General features: G+C 47.4%; 1 long non-coding RNA gene across 1 annotated transcript; it reads right to left on the bottom strand.

Moving 5' to 3' along the window:
• Positions 1 to 402: 402 nt before the first annotated feature.
• LOC147917666 (uncharacterized) lies at positions 403 to 10,396 on the bottom strand. Its single transcript, XR_015551618.1, has 4 exons — positions 6,240 to 10,396; positions 5,899 to 6,152; positions 1,398 to 3,009; positions 403 to 568 (listed from the first exon to the last, which is right to left on the bottom strand). It is a non-coding gene; the product is annotated as an uncharacterized LOC147917666 (long non-coding RNA).

Genomic DNA, 10,396 nt, shown 5'->3' on the forward strand with positions numbered 1-10,396 from the left:
AAGGTGCCCTTTGGGCAGGCCTGGAATGACTGAGCAAGCTGCCATGTGTGCTTGGGAGAGGAGTATTCTTGGTAGAGGAACAGTACGTGCAAAGTAAGGTTCTGGGGCAGGAGTGTGCTCTTTGTGTCAGGGAACACTAGAGGTCAGAGCAGCTCCAGTGAAGGGATATGGGTCAAAGCAGGTTTTGAAGCCACAATAAACAGATTTGGTGTGTTAGATTTGGTGTGTTAGAAGCAATCAGTGGGTTTTGAGCAGGGAAGTGATATATCTGATTTGTGCTGTTAAAGGTTAAAGCTGAGTGAGTCTCTTGAACAAGTGAACCAGAACATTGTTTTATCCATGAAGGCAGAGATGATACTCAAAACACTGAGCAACTTGCAAGACAAGGGCACTGACCAATCAGAACTGATGCTGGTCCTCACACAAGAGCCAGGTGCTGGAGAGCTCCTGCTGGGTCAGGGGACCAGTTCTGGAGCTGCTGGATCTGGGTGAGGTCTCCGAGGTCGAGGAGGGCGGGGGCAGTGGGGGCAGGAGCACGGGAGAGCTCAGAGAATGCTTGTTTGCCCACCTGTATGGAAGTAGTCAATATTTTAACAAAAGAACGGGTAAATACACACTTGTACATAGATATAATGAATATAAATAATACTAAATCATATCTCTGTCTTAAGTAGCCAGGATTGAGCTGGAAGTTTAAGTAAACCCAATGAAGGTCATCAATGAGCAGTTCTACTTCTCCCCCTGCTCCCTTTATTTATGGGAAGTACAAGAACCATCCATCCATGCGTCCATCCACCTGTCCATCCAGCTATGCATAGAGTCAATAGTTTTTGAGCTGCTGGGATGTGTCAAGACTGTTTTAGTGCTGGGATTTATCAATGAACAAGACAGGCAACATCATCATTGATCTCATGGAATTTATATTTTAATGTAGACAGACAATAAAAAAATACACATGAAGCAAATTTCAGCCTGAGAAAATAACAGCTCTTAATGATATGGGTTTGGAGGCAGGTTGGATACTTTAGATTCTAGAAGAAATCAGAGAGAAATAAACAATATAAAAGAACTAGTTCCTGCCATATCCCCAGTCCCTAGAGAAGCACTGGCATAGGGAAGGTGCTTAATATACATTGGTTGAAAGAGAAAATGAATGTGGAATATTATATAGCCATTAACAAGAATTAGGTATATTTACACATGGTAATTTGAAAAGGTCTCTGTGAGTAGAGATAAGCTACAGAGAGATCATTTTGTAAAACTAAATGCACACATAGATTCAGAGAGAAAGAGCTGGAAGAATCTACACTACATGGTTAACACTGGGAGGCAAAGAACAGGGAACACTTTTTACCTAATATATATTTATTGTTTACATTTTAAGGGTATATACGTACTTTGAAATAACCAGGACTTTTCAAAACATGCACACAATGATTACATGCGTCAGAAGGTGTGACCTGGAAATGGAACATGAATACTGGTGAATAATTTGATCCAGTCATGAAAACGAGACCAAACACTGTTGCTTTACAGGTGACGATTCTTCAAACGTCGTGGTGTAAGCTCCCTCACACTCAGTGCCATCAGCCAGGCTCCCTGACGCTCCCCAGGGCCTCTTACGTGTCCAAGGAAATAAATGAATAGAGCATGTTACATTTTCTAATGCATGTATATGTCTTATCTCAGAAACACGGAGCAGACAGCGTAAAAACAGAAAATAAAGAAAGAAAAGTATTGAAAGTTTCATATTACAGCATCCTGGTGGCACCGCTGAAACAAAATTGCCAGGATTTACTGGCATTTAAATAATCCAGATCTTCACCGTGGAGGAAGATTAAGGACTGACTTGGTGAGCTCTCAATCCAGGTGATTCTCTTACTGGTGTGAGACAAAAAGAACTGGAAAGAATGAGGCTCTCCTTCTTGTTTCTCATTCTAGAGAGAACTGCTGCCTGTTGGGAATATCAAAAACCTAGAAACAAAGGCATCCTGTACAGATTTTTGTGGAAGGATTAAAAAACTAACGAGCATGCTCTCCCTAAATTCTCCTGGGCAGTGGCGGCCCCAGAGCCCCACCATGACAGCTGCACACACAGAAATGGGTGGGTGGGATGCCGGCAGGAGAGAGTCCAGGGGTGAGGGCTCCCTGACCCTAGAGGCTGAGCAGGCGAATCACGTGGCTCCAACTCTTAAAAGACCCTGTAATTTTCAGTTGGCTAATGGGGGGAAAATCAACATGTGAATCACCTTTCAAGTATTTAATTTAATTAGACAAGGAAAATGAGGCTTCTTTAAAATTCTTACTTGGTATTACCTTCTGTCACAAAGCAGCCTAGCGTAATTGGTAAAAGTGGTTACTGAGGCTTAAGCTTATTTATCACAGCTGGTGCACTTTTACAAAGTGAGTTCTATGGTGCTAAACCCTCCGCCAGAGCAGTGCAGACCCTGGAGCACGGATTCCAGTCTTTTCATCAACCACCTCTAATAAGCCGAGGTAATAGGTGGGTGGGGAGGGGAGGGGAGGGGGTATATTAACAAACAAACAGCCCATCAGGAGCTCACGGTTGGTCTGTTGCCTCAGGCGTCTGTTCTTCCCCTCCTGACTTCACTGTAACTTCAGAATCATACAGGATGGTAGGTCAAGGAGCCCTTAGCTCATCTCCTCTAATCCTTGGCAAATGACTTGTCCACTCACACAGCCAGTTACCAGCAAAGCCAGATAAACACAGGCCGTGTGATGCCCTCGTCACAGATCTTTTCTGTCTTTAGGAAGCTAGTCAGAAAGAACGTGGAGCTGGATCTCAGAGGCCAAAATCAGGCGTGTTCCGCAGCAGCCTTTAATCTCTGGCTCTTCTGTGGCCCTTACTGTTTTTTCCATCGTGTTAGTAATTTTCGTTTATCTTCTCTTCTCTCCAAGGGTCCAAATATTTGGAAGGCAGGTTCATGATCCCATTCCTCCTCGATAACTAGAGGGCTGACTGCAGCATGTGGTAGGCACTGGATACAACTGTGTTAAAAGAAAGAAACCTCTCCATGTTAATAACCAAGCTAACTGATGAATTTTAGGAGTCAGATTCCTCAACTCAAATAGATTAAAACTTCCACGTAATGAGTAGATGTCTGCAGTGTGCTAGCCTCTGTGCTGGAATCCAAAAGCTGAGATAAAATAGACCTGGCCCACAAGGAACTTACAATCAAGCAGGCGAGACGATTTTTCATTTTTGTGAAAAATATTAAATGAATGCTCAGAGAACAATAGCACAAACACCCATGTACTCACGACCCAGACATCTAAATTTTGTCATATTCACGTGGTCTCTCCCAACCCAAAAAACAGACAAATGAAACCAGTATTACAACAGTCTGGGAACTGTTTGTGATCCTGGACCACTAGGCCAGGGATTTGGCCTCATTTCCCTTTAGAGAAATATTTACTTAGGCAAATTAGGAGATACAGGGGTTGGAGAATAAGACTGTCGAAATCCTTCCAAGGATTGAAAGACCGTAAATATTATATTAAGCACCTTTGCCCGAGGCAGGATTTCTGGTCCCCCTCTACCTTACATCTTAGCAGGCTGCAGTGTTGTTAGGCGGCGGCTACACACCTGACAGGGCAGGCTGCCTGCAGCCACTATCCCGAGACCTGCCAGGCCAGGCTTTGGAACCAGGGGTAGGCTGGACCTCCCTGGGGAAGTGCCCTCAGAACCTTTGGGAACACCACTACTGTCCTTGCCACATGTGTCCCAACCGGCTCCCCCACCCCCAAGGCCATGTGATCCTTCAGACTGGAGCCTTGAGAGCACCACTCGTTACTTGTCCCAAGCCCTGGGCTGTGTGTAGTGACCTATTGTACCATGAGGAGAAACTGCATGTATCCCCTCTCCTTCAAGTTGTCTGTTTTTCCATTTTCCAGTGGGAAGGATCAAAACCCAGCACATTGTATACATTAAATATGTGCAGTTTTTTGTATAACAATTATACCTCAATAAAACTTAAAATCTTATACCTTAAAAAAAAGGGGGAACTGATTCTTCCTTTTAGCAGGCAGACTCCATCCAGAGATGACTCCATGTTGGTGGCTCTCAGAGTGGTTTCTGGACCAGTAGCAGCATCTGATGCAAAGCTATACATACTCATCTGCTGGCTAATTTATTTTTTTTCTTAAAGCGGGTAACACCAGCTTAGCCCCCAAGAAGCCCAGGCTGCATCCAGGGGCTGGGAAAGGAATCGTGGGTGCTGTGGTTCCCTTGGAGAGCTCAGGGGAGCTCAGAATGCATTTGGCCCGACCTGGCAAGGTGTCGTCCATCCACTGTCAGCATTTAGGGCAACACCGCTGACGCTTCTTTCCATCTTTGGGACACACTGTTGGCAGCCTGCCTCGCAGGCAGTGCCAAGGCACGTGCTGGTTGAAGCAGCTCGAGTCAGTGTCTCTCCACCCTGCAGCAGGCTGGCTCTCATTATTAATGTTTGCCAGACATATTATTTACGAGCTGCTAAACTAGGCTGAAGAACAATAATACCAGGATAACAAAACTACAGGCTACTGGTTTTGTCTGTGCTCAACTTAAATTAAGTAGTTGCAAAAGATAATTGGTGACATAAAGGCCCAGACATAGAGTCAGCTTGTAATGTGGCAGGGGAGGTTTGTGGTCTTTGTTGACACATACAGAACTTTTCAAGGCTGACCCATAAAATAAGGGGACTCATTTTACACGTGGCTTCTGAGAGTCAGTGGAGCTACTTTATCCACAACTCATGGACAAGCAGGTAGATGGTTTCTGTAACATCTCTTAGTAACTACTGGACTTTTCTCTTTTTTTTCCTCTCTCTCTTTCGCCATGGAAGAGCCTGAATAGCCAAATGCAGTGGTTCTGAGCGTGGTCTCTGAACCAGCAGCATCCATATCACCTAGCCACTTGTTAGAAATGCAGATTCTTGGGCTCCACCCCAGACCTACTGCATCAGAAACTCTGGGAGTAGGGCTCAGCAATACCTTAACAAGCCCTCCAGGGGATTCTGATGCTCACTCAAGTTTGAGACCTACTTGTCCTGATGTATACAGTGGAGTCCCATTGTTCCACACTCCAGGGATTATGCACATTTTGAATTTAGAACATAGAAGTCCTTGGCCAAGCACAGCCCTACCCCATTTCCACACAGCTTGGTGCCCCAACACGAGCCCTGCTTCCTTTCTCTCCCACTCACCTCTTATCCATCTTCTGGGCTTTCACACTGGGTGGCTCCTGGCACTATTCTGGTCCCTCAGCATAGACACACAAAAAATATGTATTGAACGAGCAAGCAACCCTCCACTGGATCATTTCTAAGCTTTCTCAGGATTTTGTGAACATGCTCAGTAAAGAACACAAGAGTGGAGCCTGTGAATGTTACACAAGGAATCTCTCATGCAGAACTAAACTGGGGTTCTGCTGTTAGGAAGACCAACGGACTCCTCTCAGGAGCTTTATTATACATTTGCCAGGGGTACAGTCTGACTGGAGGACTATGGCAACTTACATACCATGCAAAGATGGTTCTACTAAGTTCTACTAAGCAGGTATTTTATTATTGTCCATTAAAACAGAAGGTGATTAAGTACTTTTTAATTTAAAAAATTATTAAATGGAGAAAGAAGTAATGGTATCAGTTCATCTCAGGTCAGGTTTTTTTTCTTTGAACCCCCTAATAACTTCCTAAACATCAAGTATTTCCATGAAGCTAGCCTGTTACTTAATTATAGGCTTTATAAGTAAGTGCTTCTACAGAATTCTCAAAGGAATCGCCGGGATCTTCATATAATACAGGGTTTAGATGTTCCACACAGGAGCCTATATACTGGCCCTTTTATCTTAATGCACAAAGGTGTCAGAAGAGGACGCAATGAGGGGTTACACACCTTGAGGAGCCAGCCTGGCTCAAGGGTGAGGCAACCCGACAAAGGCTGTGAACCGAGGGGCCAGCACCCCCGCCCTGCTCGCTGTGGGGCACTGCGGGGCCCACTCTGGTTACGCAGTGACCCTCCAGGGGTCCTCTCAGGCAGGTGAACATCCTCGTGGGCACTAACATCATGGCTCACCATTCAGGACACTCAGTGTTGCTGTTGCTCCCCTCCCAGCTCTGAGAGACTTTCTTCAAAGGTACCATGGGAGCCTGTAGAGTGGGCAAAGGAAAGCAAGTCGATTGACAGCACGAAGAACCCAGAGCCCGGCCCAGCATCACCACCTGCTGTGAGCCCACCTCTTCCTGTCTGCGTGTCCTCTCCTCTCCCTCAACTGCGGCGCGGGATTCCCCAGGTCTCTTCTAGCTTAAAAACTCTCTCTGCTCCCTAAGACCTTCTCATTGAAGACAGACGTTCAGGACTCATGTGGAAACAGTTAAGTGAGGAAAGGAAGAGAAAGGTGGGAGAGAGAGGGGGCCAAGGGAGCAGACTCGGAACCCTAGCCCAGTCAGGGCAAGTGGGGACTCAGTGCCCAGGAGGCAGGAGGAGGCATGCGCTCACACTCCCGGCACTGGGCTCAGCGTGGCGCGCTCGGACGTAGGCTGAGTACACGGGCAGGGCCCAGAGGCGGGGCGGCAGGGAGACAGATGCTGGGGAACCACCACAGGGCTCAGTCCACATGCTGCTTCTGGACGCCAGGGGATTACAGACCCCTTTGACAATTTGACAGTGCCCCAGACCCTCCTCCCTGGAAAAGTCACACGTGCACGCCCTAAGAGGGGTTTCCTACGTTCTGCTTTAAGAACCCTGAGAAAGAAAAGGACACAGAAAGAACAAGACAGTGGCTGACACGGTGACCGCAGAAGCAATAAGGACGTCTGGGGGAGCCCGAGGAAGGGGGAGTAAGGCCAGCTGGGAGGCTTGGGGAAGCATCCCTGGTGAGGAGGCCCTGAGGGGGTGGGGTGAAGCGGGGTGGGGAGCACCAGGGAGGGGCAGAGCCCGACAGGCAAACTGGAGGGGGGAGAAGACTCAACCTCAGCCTCTTCGTCTGTGAAAATGATCAAAACAACTACCTCGCAGGGTGGTGGTGAGAATTAAATGACAGTATATGTAAAGTAGCTGAAGAGAGTACAACTGTGGACAAATTGAATGTTGGTTCCCTTCCGGTTTTCTTGCCTGGGACCAGAGCTTTGAAGGGGCTCTCACACCTGCTCCCTCACTCACTGAACATCTGCGAGGCCATTGACCACACGCAGGTGTTGTTCTAGTTGTTGGGCGACAAAGCCTAAGGCCAGATCCCTGCCTTCCAGTGGCAGTTTCCCCTTAGGAAAAGGAACTGCAGGGCAACCCCTCCAACCAGGACACAGCCAGGGCCAAGGGACCCGAGGCTGGACAGGAAGAGCATCCCCAAGACTTGGAGAAGCCGTCCCAAGAAGTGGCCCCAACGACCGTCCTGGGTTAGGGCTGAGAGCCCAGCAGGACAGGACGCCCCTCCCCTGCTCTCCCCAGCTGCAGAACTACCAGCCAACGCTCACACCTGAGCACCAGCCCCTCCACACCTCCTTTGCTTAGTTTCTCACCTCCTTCTGGACTTGATGAGCCCAAGTTCCTATATATCCACAGGCCCTTAACATGGAAGCGCTGCTCACGACACACAATCATAGCTGACCTCTCTGCCGAGGCACCACAGGCCTGCCTTACTCCCTGGAGAGGAAAGCCAGCTTCCTCCCCAACACATTTCTTTTGTCAGAACCTCATCCCTATTCATCTAAGGGCTTATTTTAACACTTACTAACACACACACACACTGCTCTGGGGGTGGGTGGTAACACACATTTGTCACTTACACCTCATAGGACAGATAAGCCTGAAGACAGATTTAACAGGCATCAGGTTAAAGGCGAGTGTCCTGAATGGGCTGCAGCAAAGTTGCTGCTTCCCAAGCCCACAGTGGGTGTAGGACACAGTGGCAAAGCTGTGCAGGCCCAGGCAAGGCAGTGTCTCTCATTCTATAAGGGGCTCCAAGGTAAGGATGCAACTGCTACCAGCTCTGCCTGTCTCAGTTCTAGGCTCCTGCTTTAGCTTGCAGCCTGTCATCGCACCGTGGCTGTATATCTGGCCCCTTTCTCCCAGGGCTGGCTCTCCCCACAAGAAGAGGTACGAGGCAAGGGATTTTCCTCTCTCCACTGTTGCTATTACCCCAGCATTTGCAGGCCCTAAACCACTACACCTCACACCCTAGGAACACCTGCCAGATGGGGAGGTGGTGGTGGTGACTTTCAAATCTATTCTGTATTGGGTATGACAGGAAGTTGGAAGAAAAACGGCTACCTTGTTATTAACACGTCTACTGTGATTTTAACTAAGGGAGCTCAAAATCTTCTATGGATAGTATATTTGAGTAGACAGTACTTTCTGGAATAAAGCATCATTACCTTAGTCTCAGGGGCTGATGAATTAGGGTAAACCAACAACACGACCTTCTCCAAGTCGGCAGCCAGACTCAGCCCTCCATATCTAAATAAACAAGTCTTACTTTCTACTTGCCAGAGATAATGACCTAAAGCTCCAAGAAACTGATAGGTTAATTCGTCAATCAGCTTCTTACAAAAAAAACACCAGGAGAAGCCTCCAGATAAGAAACGTCTATTTTAAAGTGTGCACAACAATTAGCTGTGATCTAAGGATATTTATTTCAACTCAACTTTATTTCTAAGACAAAATAAACAGGTTCCTCTCTCTACTCCTTCAAAAGTCTCTTTAACTCTCAGTGGAAATATATATTATGATTGTGAGGGATCATAAAATATGGTGAAAGGATGGTGGTATAGTGATTGCTTAGCCACCTATAATGAAAGCTGAAAAAAAAAGCTAAGTACGAATGCCACTGGCATCTTTGGCCAGGCTCATATATTCAGTTATTCGACCCACCTCATACACACAGTGCAAAACAAACACAGCATACAGCAGTAATTCCTATTGCTACACTCACCAGGGGGCCCCGTAGTTCCTAAGGGCACCCCAGAATGTAAAGCTGTTTCCTTTCAGTCAAGATTATTCAAAAAGGCATGGCAGAGGCTAAGATCAAACTCTCAGAAAACATTTTGTAGGAAATCAGAGGCAGTTTTATGGATGTCTGGGGTTTAAATCCAGAAAGTATCTGTATAAAATCCTGAGACTTGCCAACTCTTGCCAAAATGTATCTCATCCCATTATTGCTCTGCTAACAATAGGACAGGACAACTTCTGTTCCATGGAAAACAACTGATGTGAGGGAGAGCAGAGCCCCCCTAATCCCAGGACAGCTGAAGAACGTAGAGGTTGAGGTGGCCTGGCTTCTATGCCCTACCCCACCAGTCATTACATGCACAGCCATTGAATCACTTCAGTTCTCACTGCTCAGCCTTCTCCTGTAAAAGGAAAGGTTTGGACTAGATTAATTCATTGGAAAAATACTGACCAAGCACCCACTATGTGAAGGTGCTGTGCCAGGTATGCACTACAGAGGGCGAAGTGGTTAAAGAAAAGAACGACCAACCATGCCAGTGCTTTCCTACTACTTAAAAAATACCATTCATGCTGTACATAGAAAAGTGGAGAAGAGCATATGGGGTGGTGATGGGCCAGGGGCTCAGGCCCAGTGCCCATCTAGCCGCCCAGAGAACTGACAGCTCTGTCCAAGCAGAGCTGTGACCCACCAGTGAGCTGGGGCTCCCTGTCGGGAAGCTCTGAGCTGGACATGTATGGAGTGTACCCTGCCTCAAAGAGAACTGTAACCCTTCAGAGGCTCAACGCGCTGCGGGAGCTCAAGGAGGGAGACTCCTGGTAGAAAGAATTCCCTGCAACCAAAAGTCCAGTGGTCTCTTTGGAAGCTCGCCATCACAGCGCCCATGCCCATGCACAGTTGATCACGTGGGTCCACGGCCCAGTGACTATGATAGAGGGGAGTGCAGAGGAGTGGGGGCACAGGGAAGGAGGAAGGAACAGCAAAAGACAATATTGGCAGGAATTAGGAGGTCTCTACTTACCTGAGATTTGGAACTGGGAAATGCTGCCCCTGTCATCCACTTAGCCCTGGTTTCCTTGCAAGCTTGAAGGATCAAAATTACTGGCTGAGGACCAACTGCCACATGTACCTAAAGTTCTGGGAAACTGATTCTTGCAGCGAATACTGTTTGAGATTCAGGTAAATAAGACCCAGGGTCTGTCCTCAAGGAGCTTGCTGTGCAATGGACTCACAGCAAATGATTTTTTAAGAACGCCAGTAAGGGGCCGGCCTGGTAGCATAGTGGTTAAGTTCACACGCTCTGCTTCAGCGGCCTGGGGTTCACGGGTTGGGATCCTAGGCGTGGACCTACACACCGCTCATCAAGCCATGCTGTGGTGGCATCCCACATATAAAATAGAGGAAGACTGGCATGGACATTAGCTCAGGGACAATCTTCCTCAAGCAAAA

Source organism: Ceratotherium simum, chromosome 3, assembly GCF_057802395.1.
Source record: "Ceratotherium simum simum isolate JZ-2026a chromosome 3, ASM5780239v1, whole genome shotgun sequence".
Lineage (NCBI taxonomy): Eukaryota > Metazoa > Chordata > Mammalia > Perissodactyla > Rhinocerotidae > Ceratotherium > Ceratotherium simum.